The 18420-nt window shown below is 35.3% G+C and overlaps 1 long non-coding RNA gene across 1 annotated transcript in view; it reads left to right on the forward strand.

The window, feature by feature from the left end:
- Nucleotides 1-14107: 14107 nt before the first annotated feature.
- LOC141541250 (uncharacterized) overlaps nt 14108-18420 on the forward strand; it is a 64201-nt gene continuing 59888 nt past the window's right edge. Inside the window, exon 1 of the long non-coding RNA XR_012481707.1 lies at nt 14108-14140. This is a non-coding gene — a long non-coding RNA (uncharacterized LOC141541250). The remainder of the gene's footprint in view (nt 14141-18420) is intronic.

Genomic DNA, 18420 nt, shown 5'->3' on the forward strand with positions numbered 1-18420 from the left:
AATGACCAGACTTGGCTATAAGCAGCAAATGGTAAAATGTATCTTCCTCCTTTGAGTAGAGGAGCTGGAATATCTAAGCACAAAAAATGTAATAGTGCATCTTGAGTGAAGAGAGATCACTCATGAGCTAGGTACAGGAGTATATCCAGAGATTGTAGAGGGTCACAGTCACTGGGGAAACTGAGGTATAAGACCCGTCAGCGCACAGAGAATCTGCTAATAATGTCTGATTCAGCTTCTCATCTCCCCTAAGGGGCTTTCAGCCTTCCTGAGAAGTCAGGGGCAGTTACAACCTGTGTTGAGTTTGAAGCAGAGTGATACCAGGTGGAAGAGTGAGACCATGTGGCAAACTACATACAATAGCAAGTTGTTATGTGGTCCCATGTGCACAGTGTTGTTTTTGTTATATTATATAAAGGGGAAAGTACTTGGAATAAATGGACTCCATTTTCCCACCATCCTCGGGAGTACTGCCTCATTATTTCTCCACTAGGAAGCTATATTTTAATCATCCTGGTGTAGGGGCTCTAAAAAGCAAAGGTATGTTTTGTCACCACCACTTGAAGGTTCTAGAAAACAGTACTCAATATTTTATTCACCCCAACTTGGGGGCTCTAAAAAGTAGGACACAACAAGAGATAACTAATATAAATTCAAAAGTAAACAATAGTAGTCCCTTACCTTAATTTAAAGCAAATTATAAAGAAGAAAGCACATTTCTTACTTCTCTGATTATTCTTTTTTTAATTGCACTTTTTGAAAAAATTCTCCTATTTTTTTTGGTGGTAAAAAAGCCCTTTCACTCTGCTTAGACATTATGGATTCATTTTAAAATATATTATAGAACCAGACTCATGAGGACAGAAACAAATGTTTGATTTCATTTAATATATATGGGAAACAATAAGACAGCTATATTTAGAATGTTTCTTTATGAAACAGTGGTCATCGGTCTTTAAGAGAAAAGTGTCAAATTGTTGACTCCTGGTCCAGAAGAAATGTTTGCTCTTTCCAAATCCCAGAACAAAGGACTCCAAATGTTCTATGTGAGAAGAAAGAGGAAGTAAAGTTTAATCCTTCACACAGAGTTCCAGTTGCAGCTTCATACAAACTAAGATTTTAATTTCTATTGTTCTCCAGCAGTCCAACAATGATAAATGCCTTCAAATGCTTTTATAAAGCAGGACTTCTTTATTTTTTTTTCATTTGAGACCCTTTTGCTGAAGAAAATTTATGTGACCCCAGATGTACACACCTATAAATATGTATACAAATAAAATATTTACTGGTAATAAGTCATAATTCACAATTCCTAGAATGAGAGAGAGAGAGAGAAACAGAGAGAGAGAGAGAGAGAGAGAGAGAGAGAGAGAGAGAGAGAGAGAGAGAGAGAGAGAGAGAGAGAATTTTGAACCTTCAATACTCTTCATTCTGCTCAGTAAAGGGCTAAGAGATGAAGAAAAGAATCACTTCTCACTTTACAATTTCCTAGAGCCAGGAAATAATATTTATACCTGTATTCCTTATGTCCTAGGTGATACTGTGAATGAATCAAGCACATCTTTAAAGAACTTTAATTAACTGGGCTAACAGGAGATGGGCTCTCTTCCATTAATCCTGTGGCTAGATTGGATAGGGAAACAGTTTCTGCAGTAAATCCAAGGAATGTCTGATGAGAAAGTTACACCTGATGGGGAAGAGTGGCCCACATCACACACAAAAAAAGTAGAGAGTAATAACAGCGGACTGACAACTGTGCTCACTAGAATAGCCCATCTCACCCCAATAGTGTTTGATGAATAATATATTGTAGTTTGCTCTGTGCCTACTATGTATCCCTCTATTTTGCTATATGGGTGATTTTTAAAATGATTCCTTCAAATCTAGTATTCCATAGCTGATAGTTAATACAATGACACTTTAAAAATATTAAGATAAAAAAATGAGCCTGTGCTTCGGGTCTATTATATAGACATGCTTTTCATTTTATGAGCATTATTAGTAAGATAGATTTAGAATAGAGGATCCTAATTCTCTGGGGATGCACATTTCCTTTGGAAACTAAGGCAGAGATTCAGTACTCTGCCTTTCTTCTCCACATCAAAAGATTCCTTATAGGAGCTAAAAATATGTGAGGTATTTGTTCCCATTTTTTGCTGCATTCTGTATACTTCAGGAAGTATTCATTATGCAACTTTAAAATACTGTGATGTCTATTTGTCTAGGGAGCTGGGGATAATTATACATTGTGAACACAATGTTTGTGAACATAATAATAATTATATGCCTGCACAGCCTTCCCAATGAACAATGGTGAATTTTACCTGATAATGGTATCACTACTTTTCATTGGTTAATACTAAGCAGGGATGGCCCAAGAAAGACTGCTACTGCTGCTATAGACATACCATTTCTACTGAAAGTATTCCATTTCTGGGCATAACTTTTTTCTGCAAAGTAAATGAATACTTTTTGAATTCAATGCCCCAGCAAGGCTTTCAATAACAAAGGCCTCATTCACCATTTGGGCTACACAGATAAGATTCATAGTTTCTTCTTTTAATTATACCATTTGTCAGAATCCCTGACTCTTCTTGTGGAGAGTTGGCCTTCCTTTTACCTAGAGTTGACATCTGTGTTGCTGAATTATGGCTCTTTTCTTTCCTATATGTAAATTTCAAACAACAATCTACATCCTAATCTGCATAGGAGAAATTAGCTAAGGAAACAATTTTCAAGCATTTTTGGAGTTTCAAATCCCTTAAAAGAAAAATAGCATTTTGGACACATGCCATTTTCTTAAGTAACCAGGAATAATATTATCTATATCTAACTATAAATGTAATTATTTAAAGAAACCTACCTGGTTCATATTGGTCAACTACATGACAGGGACATTGTCCCCCTCCTGAGAATATGCTTTTTATGCATCACAGTAATCATCACCATCATCATCATCATCATAGCTAGCATTTACATAGTGCTTTGAAGTTTACAAAGTGCTTTATATATCTCTTTTAATCTTCGTAACAACCCTGAGATGTACTATTATCATACCCATTTTATATATAATGAAACTGAAATAGTGAAATTAAGCAATTTGTCCAGGATCATAAAGTTATATTTAGGAAGTGTCTGAGAAAGATTTTCAACTCCACTTAGCTTTTCCTAGGGCATTTTATCTGCCTATCTTCAATGTCTCAATCATACCTTATGAAGTTTTAGGGGGTCCTTGAGGCATACCAACACCTCTAGTACAAGAATTGCTGAGCCCTTTTCAGCCCTCACCCATCTCTGGTGTCTACCTGATTTACCCAAATCTTACTTGTGGCTCCAAGAAGCTAGAGCCTAAGCAGCAGCCACATCCTGGTAAACCAGGTTGAGGATAATCAACAGACTTCAAACTCAGTAATGAGTTAGAGAGATGTCTACCTCAAGCATGGGAAGACTTCTGAAAAATGGGCAGATGAGAACAATTTGTTCCAGTTGTGGCTGACACAAGCACTGTGGAGCTCTTAGAGCTTGATCAGATGTAGAAGCCAACATTATGTACTGTATCCCAGGACATCACCAGGAATCTTTGTCTTGTCATTGTACTTTGATGGAAGAGAGAGTGAGGCTGATGACTTTTGTGCAATTCCACCTCACTTAAATCCAATTCATGTACTCCATTTCATTGGTCCTTTTTGAAAATGAAGGACAACAATAACACCTCTACCTCATACATATTTATTTCTGTACCAGCTGTATCGCTGCCAGTAATAATAATATTATCATTATTATAATAGCTCACATTTCTTTAAGGCTCATTAAGCACTTATAATGTTTATCTATTTGAACCTCACAATAGTCCTGTAGCATAGGTGTTATGATTATGACTATATAGAAAATTGAAGTTAGAAGATGCTAATAATTCACAATTATATAGCACAATAGGATCTGCAAAGTATTTCCTACAACATTTAAATGATGAAAGAAGGAAAGCAATAAACATTTATAAAGTGCCTACTTTAGCCAGGAGCAATGCAAAATACCAGAGATATAAATACAAGCAAAAAGACAGTCACTACCTTCAAAGAGCTTACATACCAAAAGACAAGACAAAAAAGAGAGAAAGCAGTGAAGTCAGGAAAGAAATGAAAGCACTTATAGAAGGGAATGATATTGAAGCAGAAAAGTCAGTATAGCTGGGAGAGAAGTAAAGATTGGCTGACCTAAGTCCCTCCCAAAAATGAAAACATTGAGAGAAAGTCACCAATACCATGATTCCTATTTTACATAGAACAAAATTGAGGTCTGGAGAGATTAAATGTTTTGCATAATTAGAAAGTAGAAATTAAACCCTAGATCCAATAACTAATATAGAGCTCTTAGTATACCTTAGTTTGCTTCATCAGTAATATTTGCTTACATATGACACAGCATCTTTAGATTAAGATCCTCACAACACATCTGTGAGGCAGGTAAAATAATAACTACATTTTCTCTGTTTTTACAGATGAGGAAACTGAGCCCAGAAAGGTTGACTTTTCTTGTGTCAGGCAGATAATGACAAAGTGGTAATTTGAATGCATGGTACTCTCTTCTGAAAAAGCATGGAGTCAAAACACTTCTAAGCTTGAGGCCTCCTTGATGAGACAGTGGGGCGTAAAGTAGTAGACATTAAGTCAGCAAAGTCTAACATAAAATCCCACTCCTGTTTCCTTTGCAACAAGAGAAAGTTGAAATTCTTCAGAGCCTTGGTTTCCTCATCTGTAAAATACAAGTACCAATAAATATTGTATCTACCTCACCAAGTAGGGGTAGCTAGCTGGCTCAGGGAACAGGGCATTGTACCTGGAATCAGGAAGACTCAACTTCCTGAGTTCAAATGTAGCCTCAGACACTTACTAGCTATTGTGACCTTGCTCAAGACACTTAATTCTGTTTTCCTAAGTTTCCCCATCTGTAAAAGAGCTGGATAAGCAAATGGCAAATTATTCCAATAACTTTTTTCCAAAAATACGCCAAATAAAGGTCCCAAAGAATTATAATTGAACAACTAATGTTAAGAAAATGTCTGTTTTATTTCAGTTCAAAATAAATTTAATTAAAAAAAAAATAAAAATTCTGTAGTGGTATTGATGAGATTTAGATTTGGGTTTTTGCACTTATTTGTTCTACTTATACTACTATTATATTTCAATTACTAAATTAGTTTTCATTGGGGAAAAAAAAGAAAATGTCAACAACCTTACAGAGTTTTTATGAGGATAAAAAGTAATAATATAGGCAAAGATCCTGGCTAATCTTAAATACTGTGTAAATGCAAACTATTATTATTTAGGCAAATCACAAGTCTTCTACACTACATTTTCCTCTGTATAAAATACAGAGAATAAGCACAGTACTACCTTTCCCACTGGGTTATTGTTAAGATAGAATATAACAATATAGGTGAACACATTATGTAAATTATGTAAATAAACATGTGGAATCAAGATGGATGAAATGGGCCATACTTATGATTTCTTTGGATAGGGGATCGCCAATAAGAAAACTCCCTTTTCCTATGCATATTAGTACCTATTTTTTTTTTAAATTTACAGAGTAAGGGAATTGTATGATTTATGTGTTGATTTATAATTTATAAAATGTGATCACCTATATTTCATATTCTATCCTAAAAAAGGTAGAAGTAAAAAATACTAAAAAGTAAGGCAGCACATTGATTATTATCTTTATATATGAGGAAAGTATGGTGTAAAAATTTAAGAAATTTTCTTAAACAATAACAGCTTGTTTATATAGGTTAAAGGACTTCCCCAGGGTCACATTGACAATATGTGACAGGAGAGACACTTACATATGTGTCCCTGAATCCAAAGCTGGCTTTCTATCCACAGTGTGATAATCTCAAGGTATGATTTATATAATCAATTTAATTAACATTTCAAAGTAATTTAAAATGATAAAGAATAGCAATAAGAAGACCCTAAAGGGAATAAGTTAACTTTATAAATTTATTTTCCTCCAACAATGCATAAATCAACAAATCCAACTTATGAGATTTGGATTAGAAAGACATTTCATTCCTTGGACATTGTCCCTGAAGTTCTGGTCTCATCACTTACTTGAAATGGGAGGAGTTCTTGAGAACACTTATCCAACAAAAATATAACCCTGATTATAATACTTCAGTTATTTAAAACGAAGATCCTCTATCACTGTCATTCAGATAACTGTCATTCAGACTGCCTTCTGTGACTTAATAGAGGCCCTAAAGCAATCTGATGTTCAGGACACCCAGGAAAATAGAAATGAATAAGGATCTAATCTCACTACCAGGCATCTCTAGTGCTTATCTCCCTGAGTATTACCTATCTATAATCACAGAAGCAACAACAGCTGTAACCAGCAGCAGTTACAACTTAGGGAATCTGTTCTGCCTGACACCAGCTGTCACTTCAACAATATGATTTGAAGAGGTTTTTTAGTTTGGGGTCCTTTGAGTATTTAAGATATATTTTCCTTCTTATGCTGTATTTTTGTCAAAATGCCATCCAAAACTTTAACGTGACAGGCCAGGGACCACAGACTTAGAGCTGAAAGAGATTTTAAAGGTCAACACCTTTTTTTACAAATATGGAAACTGAGGTTCAGAGAGATTAAATGACATGGTCATCAATCAGGAAGGTAAAAAAACTGACATCTGGAATTTGACCTGATCTTCTGATCTCCAAATCAGGGCTTTTTCTAAAGCTGCTTCTTTTTAAATATTGGACTAAATGTAGGGATTGGTAGTTAGGATAGAACAACCTCCAAAATAACGGAAGGAATGCTACAAAGCAATAAAATGAACCCAAAATTAGATCAGGAAGGAAATTCTTCTAAGAGGAGCATAACTTTAATAGTGGTATAGCATAGTTCCAACATAATGATGGTTGGCTCATAACTTCAGAAAGTTAATTAAAGAAATGAAAAACATTATGTAAAAACTGTTGAGAAATTTAAAATACCTTGCCTGGGAGGATTGCATTAAAATTTGATACATTTAGATTAATATGATTAGTATGAATTTATCATAATATGCATCCCAATTGGGCAACAAGAATGATATAGACACACAAAGAAACACCACAATTTTCTGAAATTTCTAAAAGTTTGTTTGGAGGAATTTTTTTTGGAGGGGTGTTGTTTTTTGGTTTCTTTTGTTTTGCTTTGTTTTGTTCCAGACAGGAGATTTCATCACTAAGAAGAACTTTCTGGAGAGGAAACTGCCCTTTACAAATGCAGATCTGAATCTGTTCTGCAATTTAAAGTCTCAGTGAGTTTCTCGGGGCATTGATATTTGCTGGTTATAGAAAGATTTTGTATTCAAGACTGTTGAGCCCAAGATTTCTTGGCTCCAAAGCCACCTCTTTATTTACTAAACTCCCCTATTTCCTCTTTTGTACATCTTCTGTCTGCCATAAATAAGAATATGTATCATGTATTTAATCACAAAAATAATATTTTTATATAAATAATACACACCTAGAGAATATACACAGGAATGTATGTTTGTATACATATGTATATAAAGATACATATCACACACAAATGTGTTAGTATTCTATATTCAAAGCTGAACAAAAAGTATGTACATGTATCTGCATATATACATACTTTCATATATGATTGAGCTCAATATAGCAACCTATAGCAGAAATATTACAATTATTAAAACACATTAGAATTATAATACAGTACAAAAACTATGTTCCTGGAATCTACCATAAGTGCCTCCATCTCAGATGATCTGTCATTCCTCAAACAATAGTTTTAGTAGCAAATATTCATGGAGCTTCTTATATCCTTGCAAGATTATGTTCAAGTGGCCTGTTTACTAATAACTGTAGTTAGATCAAATGAATTGGTTTCTGTTTCACAAAATCCTGTACCTAACACAGAACAGCAATGCTATAACAACTTTCATGCTTACACTGCTTATAGATATTTTTGACCTTGCATTTCTTTGTATTTAGGTAGCTATATAACATTTGCCTTTTTCTCACTTGCTTTCAGTCTATAATGTTTATGGAATGAATCATCATGTTTTACATTCTACCAAATGGAAGTGTGTTAAAAACAAGGATATCAGTCTGTAGCAGTTCTGGAAAGACTAGGTATTAGACTTAGGCTTGCACAGGTTCATTAGAATATTACAAAGAAGCTAAGCACAAGCTGAAACACTATAGAAAAACTGGAAAACAACACAATTAGACATCCAGATCTGAAACAAAACAATCAGGAAAGAAACTTAAAAAAATATTTCTGGGACAAAAGCTTTTTATAGGGGTCATAAATAGGGCCATACTCCCTAAGTAGCTACTGAGAGGTATAAGCTACAGAATAAAATGTACATTGCAATCAGTGTGGAAGAAACTGGTCTTACATTAGTGCCCTAGGCAGATGGGAAAAGACAGTAACATGTGATGATTAGATTCACTGGACTGCTTCTCCCCACCTTTGTAATTCTTTGTTATAATTGCTATTGAACTGCTAGTCTTCTAACTACCATGTATTTATTTGGTACTAATTGTCTGTCTTTATTCTGTATCTGTTCTATACACACACACATTATCATCATCTAATTTGTATATTATATATCCATATGCATAAATATGTATATTTATACATATATACATATTAAATATTGTATTGTGTGTATGGAAGATCTTAGAGAGTGGGGATTATTTAATTATTCATATTTGAATCAACAGAATCTAGTACACAGTATATGTTTATTCTTGATACATAGTAGGATTGTTGATTAACTAAAAGGAATTATTCTCTGGTTAGGGGAGGTATACATTTAGGAAAGAGTGGGTGGTGTTTAAAAGGGCAAAAAAATTCTCCAGAAATATAATTTTGAGCTAATTTAGTCATTTTATTAATAATACCAGACTTAATAAAAGATTTTCACTTGACCATCTTTCTCTTAAAGACAATCATGACATGTCCTACAAAGAGTAGGTATTCCCCAGGATGGCAATTAATTCTAATTAGTTAACAATTAATGAGATATTGAATATTACTGTGAGAAGTTAGACGTGAACTTTGATTTTGTCCTTTACTTCTTAAATTAACCCAGTCTTGGGATTATTCAAAAATTTATACCCACCTAAATCTGAACAGAACACAATGACTGCCTAAATAGAGGAGAAAGTTCAGCCTTTAAAGATTGAGATCTTCAAATAAGGTTAAAAGAAAAAGGGAGAAAATGGAATCCCTCCAAATTATTGCTTATTAATAATCTTTTTCAAGGTGATACAAAATCAAAAGATACTTGTAAATATTTTTTGAAAAATGTCAATAGCACCAACATCATGTATGTGTGAAAATAAGATATAAGTAATATATAAGACCAATTTTATTAAAGTTTAAAAATTCATATTACTTTGAAATTTATAAATTGCTTTTTCCAAAAATAAGATAGATAGTATATTGTTATATTCATTTCATACATGAAAAAATTGAGGCTGAGTTTTAAAGTAATTTCTCCATAGTAACATAACTGCAAAGCTGAAAGCTCAAGTCCTCTCATTCTAATTCCAATGTATTGGAACGTTCAGATGTTCTCTATTTCCCATCCACCCTGCAAGGAAATGTATTCTGTTTATTTTTAAGTACTGCCTGAATCGTGTTTATATTTCAAGTCGTTTTTTACAAAACACAAAAAATCATTACTTATGACAGAACACTGCTAATGTTTACTCATTCTAAATGTTCTTGAGCTCTGGAAATGGGGTAAGGAAAGTCTGAGTTCAAATTCTGCCTCTGACACTTAAAAACTACGTGATTCTGAACAAGTCACTCAATTTCTATCTACCTTTGCTTCCCTATTTGTAAAATGAACTAATAGTATGTATTTCACAAGGTTGCTGAAAGAATTAAAAGAATTAAGTTAAAGAATTAAATTTTTGAAAAGCATCTTTCAAATTTTAACATTGTAGAAATGCTAGTGCTATTGATGAGGATAATGAAATTTAACTAAAAAGAATAAACCATTGACTTCTCTTGTGGCTCTTCATACATTATGTAAATTGATTTCTCTTATATTTTGATTATGGTAGTATGTATATATGTTTTTGTGTGTGTGCGCATACATACTTTTTCCCAATAACTTACTATTATCTTTGAAAATGGGGATTGTTTAATTCTTCATATTTGAATCTCCATTACCCAGCACAGTTTCTACTACAAATAACCAGTAATTCTTGATACAGGTTTGGATTACTGATTGATTTTAAAAGATAATTCTCTGTGTGGAGCAGAGAGTTATTTAGAAAAGAAAATAAGCTAAAATATAAAAAAAAAAATAGCCTTCAGCCCCCTGAGTTCATGACCCCATGGAATTCAGTACAGTGGTTCATCTTTTGTCTGTCATCTTTGCTATAAAATCTGACCAGACAGCCTCCAAAACATTTTCCACTAATACTTCTCAGAAGGGCTCCTTATTTGTCAGGAAGTTTTTGGAGAGGCTTTGTATATAGCTTACTGTGAACTTCTACTCTTTCTGATTTAGTCTCAATATGCATTCTGAGTTTATTTTGTGAGAGGGGGAAGTTGACACAATCAGAAAATGACTTTGGTGGCTATTCATTCATGGAGAGATTAATATGAGGAAATTCTCAAGGCAGAGAAAACTAATAAGAGGTTACTGGAATATTCCACCTGAATTAATAGTTATATGAATGAAGAAAAAAACATTGTTCAAGATGTGTCACAAATAGTTTTATAATAATGAGAAAACAAAGTGTCTCGAGTTATGTGATTTATTAACAAGGCATGTAGTTGAAAAACAAATCAGAACCAGGGCTCCCTTAATAGACACAGGAATCTAAAGAGAGATTTACAAGTGATTTTACAATAAAATCTAGTTAAGATTTAAGATTTAATAAATTTTAAGAGTTCAGGGGCTCTGATTAGTTGCATCTACTTGCAACCTGCAAAACAGTTAGTGATACAATAGTAAATTATTTTCCTTAAATCATACGATTCACAGAAAAACTAAATTCAAAAAACAAGATTTACCTCCAGCAGCAGTATAAAATGTCAGCAATGATACAAAATGGAGTACTTTGGTTTTCTCAGCTCCCCTCTTTGATCCCTGAGAGGCTTAACCTTTCAAGGATCACTGATACATGTTAATTCTATAAGATTTTTAATATGTTCATGGTCAGCCAAGCACACTAACATGAGCCACTTTAGGACTAGTTGAGCACAGGCTTTAATGCAGAAACTAAAGCAAAGTATAAAAAGAATTAAACGACAAAGGACAATAAGGGTTCATTTACTAAAGGTATCTACCAGATCATTTCCCTGACCTCAAGTGAACTAAGGAGGACTTCACATAGAGTTTTCAGGAGTGTGTAGTTGTGTTTCTACTATAACTTGCTGCATTTTACAAAGGTTTTTTTTCTATTTAATCTAATTGACTTATATAAGAACAACATGATTGATTAATCACAGCACAAGATTTTTTTCCTATGGGGCAGTGATGAGATCTGGAACCATACAGTTTTATAGGATCTGAGGTGGATAATGAATCTACCTTGATTTGAAGGAAGTTGATAGGTTCATTTGTAACCTGGGATAAACTGTCATTCTCAAGGGAAAGATTTCTAGTTGCCTATTCTAGCTCAATAATCTCTATATATGCAATAAAACAACAAAAGAATTGAATTCTATTCCCATGTTCTTTTACAGGATTTTGAATGGTTACTATCTTCCCACTACAAAAGCTCTTTCCTCTTTTTTGGTGCTAGTGCAAGAATACAACTTATTTCCAAAGGAAAAATAAATCTGTCTAGGGATCGCAGGTTCCCAAGGATCTTCAGATAGGAGGGACAACCATTTTGTGGCAAGCTCAAGAGGTCCCTTATATCCTATTGTGTTAGTTGTTGGATAATAGCCAATACCACTAAAAATACCAGCTGCTGTGTCATTGTGAGTTAAGCTAGCAAGAAAAACATAATGTGGAGTTTTCTGATTGTCAGAAGTAGTGCTGCACACAGGTAGAGTGGCACAAATTAAAGGCTCTCTGTTAGAAATATGTGGGAACAGCATAGTCTTAGCACAATTCAAAACAGTATTCAAATTTAGAGAAGCATTAATTTCCTTTTAATAGACAATAGGAAAATGGGGAAAGGTGATAGTATTAGTAATGAAATACTTCTAATTTTGTGAGCAATGGTGGAGTCATTAATTGCTGCAAAGAAATGGCTCTTTCCTATATCAGCTAAGGCAATGCCTCTAGGGTGTTCACTTAATTTTTTAAAATTCTTTTCAATTATATAACACCTTAATTGCAGAAATGGGGGGAAATGCTCTTCAAGCCAAAGGGGGTATGTTGTTACTTTCTTAAATCCCTACTCTGCCCTTTGACCTGGATGGGTTTTGGAATGGTCTCATTTTTATAAATAGAGAGGATGAGCCTTTGATCTAAGTCTCCCTGATACATGTGATGACACAAGCAGAATTCATGGCATGCTTCTCCATCAATATTGCTGATTCCATGGTCTTTTCTAATTTTCTTGTGAGCAATGGACAAGAGAAATCCAGCTTTTTCCAGTACACATATTTCTATTAGGAGGAAATACCTCTGCAAATTCTTATATACAACTACAAATCAGACTGTGAGAAATCCATAAAAAAGACAGAAGAGGCAGTATATTACAGATCACTGGCCTTTTCACTCTATAATTTGATCCTGGAGATAAGGCTTAGTTGTTGGTAAAGTAAGAGGACTTCAATTTCATGGGGACACTGTAGTAGGGATTGCAAAGGACTGAGAAAGGAAGCAAGATAGGATGGAAGGAAGATAGCCACAGGCATGTCATACAAATACTATCAGCAAAGGGAGCTGAACAAAAGATATTTGTTTTTTCATGTTTAGTTAAGTCTTAATTTACAATACTCAAGGGTACCAAATAGACGCCAAAACAAAACATATCAATCTCTTGCAGTTGTAGATGAAAGTCTTTTCTCATCCCATGCTATACCAAAATTTTCCAAGGGGCTCCTTCTGCTATGTATTACTGGATCCTGTTATTCCCTTAAAGTGACTTCACCAACAATGTGGAAGTTTACCTTAGCTCTAAAATTCAGATGGGGGGCAGTCTGACCTCTGAGTAGCTTTCTGCAGAACAATTCTTTAATGAGAAAATTAACCAAAGGGCTGTAAGGAGCATCTCAGAAATGCTACTGAGGGGGGGCAGGATCCCCTTTCAACTTTTTGTATGGTCAGCAATGTTTTCCCTTCCTTTTTCAAACTGTTGACTCTCTCATACATTCTTATCATTTATTTTCTCACATTTTCTTCTATCTCTCTTATTTGACTTTTGAAGTCTTTTATGAGCATTTCCAAAAAGCCTCTTTGGACTTGAGACCAATTTATTTCACTCTTTGAGATTTCGTGTGAAGACATTCTGTCGTCCTCTGAATTTGTGTTTTGGCCTGCCCTTTCACTACAATATCTTTCTATAATCGTTTCTTTTCTTTTTCTTGCTGATTTTCTTTTCTTTTGGTGTTTCCTCTATTTTTACTTTTAAGGTGGAACTCTGCTCTTAGGGTAAAGGTGGCACTGTTTCAAGCTTCCTGTGCAGCTCTGAGCCTTGGCTTTGAGCACAAGGGCCCCCTATATTTCTAGAAGTTAGCTTGGGTGCTCTTTTCAGGAAATGGCCTGGTTTCCCAGAGTTTGCCTTCTGAGTTGGGACTATAAGTTGCCCTACTGATCTGCATCTCTAATGAGCCAGGACTGAGGGTCTTAATTGCTGACTTTCTATGGTTAAGACCCTCTCACAGACTTTCCCAGAGTTTATCTGAACACCCTTTTCATCCCCATGAGACTAACCTTTCTTGAAGTTTTTTTTCAGTTTATTTTGAGCTGGAGAGTGGCTTCATTCCTTTCAACTCTGTTCAGAGACTTGGTTTCATGTGGGTTTTCTAGGGAAACTGAGGGAAACTGCTCAAGTTTCCTAACTGTACTTGTACTCCACCATTTTGATTCTTCCTGTCCTACATTCTCAAAGAGAACAGAAATGACATCACTATGTTGGTGTCAAGGTCAATTGTGACTGTCAGACCAATACAATCACAGAAGACTTTAATACAGGTAAGGCACAAATACTCCATATAAAAAATTGAAGTAAAGATATCTCTAAATCCAGACATCACACTTTTCCTTTGGGCTATTGCAATTCTACTTTGCTCACAAAGTGCCTTCTTTGATGTGAGCATGTCTCGAGGAAACAAAGTCTGTACAATGTGATTTATTAGTAACCATGCAATTTCAATAAAGAATTAAAAAAAAAGATTCACTGCCTTCTCAGGTAAAAGAATCCTTAAGATATTTACTAGGATTTTTATAGTAAAATGTAATGACTGTTTTTACTCTGGTTTTAAGATTTAGGGACTTTCCAGAGTTTGAGGATGGATTAGTTGCATTCTACTAAAAAGTTATTGGTTTAATGATTGATTTCTCCCCAAATCTTGTCAATGACAGAAAAACTAAAGTCAATAAAATAAGACAACTTCATTATTGTTACAAAATGTTAGTGATGATACAGAATGGAGTTGGTTTGGCTCTCTCAATGGTAATATGTGATGAATGGATATAAGGAAGATAGAAATGTCAAGGGTAAGCAACAGACTGATTATGTGAAGTGAATGAGAGTAAAGAGTTGAGGATAACATAAAAATTGTGAACACATATTACTGGAAAGTTAGTGGTACATCAACAATAAGTATTAGGGACAGGAAGATAAAAGAAATAGCCTCTTCCTTCAAGTAATATCTTTCAGAGAAAAAAATACCAACATATGTTGAATCTGTTCCACTATAATACAATACATTAAATACCACCATACAGAAATAACCCAAATATACAAATCCTTGGGAAGAAAAACACAAAGCCACATGCTATCAGCTCATTTCTATAAGAATGAGAAATATTGAAGGGATAATGACAATTCTCCAAAATTACATATAATCCAGATATTTATAAAGTGCTCTGCTAGGCAATGAGAATATAGAAACAAAATGAAAAAGTCCTTAACCTGAAGTAGCTTTCTTTCTTCTGAGGAATTACAATAAGCCCACAAATAAGCAAATATTCAAATGCTCTAAAGCAGGGGTCCTCAAACTACGGCCATGGGCCAGTTGCGGCCCGCTGAGGATGTTTATGCGGCCCGCTGGGTTATGACAAAATCAGACCAGAAGTGGTGTTTGACCTAAACTCGCATTAGCAATGCACACTTCCAGCAGAGATGCAGAAGAAGGAGAACTGACGGCCGGCGGCCTTGTAAAGTAACGGAAGCCACTACAACAGACAGGCGCGAGGGATGTACAGTGCATGCTGCGCATGTCATGGCTGCTGCAGGGGGAATATATGGGCTGTGTCTGGTGCACGGGTATAATAACAGTTCGTACTACAAGTCCCAGCTTGACTCTGTCATTGTCATTATGCTGTAATAACAATGTAACAGCTTCCTCTCTAAGGCATGTTGTGGTACTGACTGCTATTGTTGCCCAGAGAGAGGCTCCTGGTACCAGGCCGTGGCCCTGTATCCATAGTGACCTCATGTCTGGCTGTTGTGGTCATCAGTTTTATCATTGTGTGTATGTTCTGTAGTTTCATAAAGAGATGGAATATTGCTAACATGTGTCATCATCTTATAATCACTGGGGGTCTGATCTTAGTGTACCCCCACTTATCCTGAGTATGAGGGGGTGCAGAGCTGATGTACTGCTTCATCCCCCTCCAGATTCTTAAGGTCCCCTTACACTTGTGCAGCTTCAAGTCACATGATGACCTCCCCTAGAAGCCCCAATGTACGATTTGTCACTGCAGCTCATTCTGCACATACAATATATTGCACAGTTATATACATGTATGCACAGTCTTGCCTGCGATTGTGATAAATTATGAGTGCAGCACATACGATCATGCAGCGCTGGATCATGATAAATGATCCCAGGATTCAGAGGAAGCCAGGGCATTTGGGAGGGCTGCCTGAGCAGTGACTTGTGTGCAGTGAAGGTCTGAAGAGGGAGAGAGAGTGAGGGAAATGGAGGCATCACAGTGCAGAGGCAGCTTGGAGGAAGTTGGGCCTTGCAGACTGTATGTCTCTATGTGGGCAAAATTATTGCTGGTATATTGCTTTTTGTAGCGCTGTATATAGATATAAATATATATATATATATACATATATATATATGTACTTTACTAATAGCAATTTGGAATCCCTTAGAAATAATGATGTCAAGAAAAAGAAAAATTGACTTGGAGTACAGGATATTCAAAGAAGAGTAGGCTTATGATTACTTTTTCATGCAGTAGAAGGAAAGAGGTGTATGTCTGATATGCCAGAATATAGTGTCTGTGTTCAAAGAATATAATTTGCATCAATACTATGAAATTCAACATAAAGATAAATATGATTGGTGGGAGAAGGGAGAAAATGTAAAATATTAAAACTGAAAAATACATTGACAACTCAGCAAAATATTTTTGTGAAGCAAAAGCAGCTAAATATTTCATCACTGTGAGCAAGTTTTCAAGTTGCCAAACTAATAGCACTGGCAGACCATTTGTGGAGAGAGAATTTGTTAAAGAATGCCTTCTTTCTGTTGCCAAAAAGATGTGTCCAGAGAAGGCTGATTTATTTAGTACAGTGAGTCTTTCAGGACCTACAATTACACGGAGAATTGAAGAAATGGGAGACAATCTGCATCAGCATTTGCAAAACTCCACAAAAAAAATCATATTTTTCCTTGGCACTCAAAGAAAGCAATGATGTTTGTGATTCTGCACAACTTCTAATTTTTATTCATGGGATGAATGATTATTTTGAAGTCAATAGAAGAGCTTGTTGCACTGCAAAGCATCAAAGGAACAACTACAGGAGAAAAGGATTGCCAAACTATGAATGGTTTGGAGCTGGACTGGGCTAAACTAGCCATCATGACAACTGATAGTGCCCCTAGCATGGTGGGGTCTAAGAAAGGAGTAATTGCTCACATTAACCAAGAGATGGACAAACATAACCATTCTCATCCAATAGCCATACACTGCCTCATCCACCAGCAAGCACTGTGTAGTAAATCACTGAAGTGGGACTCTTATGAAAATTGTGGTTATCTTGTGTTAACTTCATTAGAGCTAATGCAATAAATCACAGACAATTTCAGGAATTTCTGTCTGAGCTAAATGTTGAGTATGATGATGTTCTATATCTCACAGAAGTCCATTGGCTGAGTCGAAGGAGACTTTTGAAATGTTTCTATGACTTACTTCCACAGATTACAACTTTTCTACTCTCAAAAAACAAAGAAGTTCAAGAGCTCAATGATGCAGAATGGAAATGGCACTTTGCCTTTCTGACAGATGTAACAGAGTAACTCAGCAATTTCAATATGCAACTTCAAGGAAAGGGGAAGCTTATCTGCCATATGCAATCACATGTCAAAGAATTTGAAGTAAAATTAGGCCTCCTCATCAAACAAGTGAAGGAGGAAAACTTCTGCCATCTCCCCACAACTCAGAATCTGTTAGCAGAAAAACCACTGATTGCATTCCCAAACAAAACATGTGTGGATTCATTGGAAAAATTGCAAAAGGAATTCCAATTTAGATTTAAAGAGATTCATCTCCATGAACAAGACATACAGCTTTTCCATAACCCATTTTCTATTGACATTGAAAATGTGGATACAATTTACCAAATGGAACTGGATGAACTGCAGAATTGTGACTCTCTGAAAGATGCATTCAAGTCAAGCAGCCTTCGTAATTTCTATGTATCTCTCCCCTCTGAGACATATCCTCATCTCAGGAACCATGCACTCAAAATGGCAACCATCTTTGGTAGCACTTATGTCTGTGAACAGACTTTTTGTAGAATGAAACATTTGAAATCTCCAACCAGATCAAGACTAACGGATGCACACTTGAATCACTTGTTACAACTAGCAGTGATAAATATGGAACCAGATATTGACCATCTCATTAGCCAAAAGCAGGCCCACAGTTCCCATTGAAATACTGGTAAGTTTGTTGATTTAACTTTATTTCATTTTAAATACTGTATTTGTTTCCATTTTGTTTCTTCACTTCAAAATAAGATATATGCAACATGCATAGGAATTTGTTCATAATTTTTGTTTTAACTATAGTCCGGCCCTCCAACAGACTGAGGGACAGTGAACTGGCCCCCTATTTGAAAAGTTTGAGGACCACTGCTCTAAAGGATCTGTGATCTCAACAATTTAGATGTTCCCTCCAGTGAAGCAGACCATAGTCTATCTATGCCTAGCTGTCCTCTGTAGCTCTTGCATTTCTCTTCCTCTAAGCTCCCCACAGAAGCATCCAACCAACATTTTGGATGCTTTTTC

Source organism: Sminthopsis crassicaudata, chromosome 4 (genome assembly GCF_048593235.1).
Source record: "Sminthopsis crassicaudata isolate SCR6 chromosome 4, ASM4859323v1, whole genome shotgun sequence".
NCBI lineage: Eukaryota > Metazoa > Chordata > Mammalia > Dasyuromorphia > Dasyuridae > Sminthopsis > Sminthopsis crassicaudata.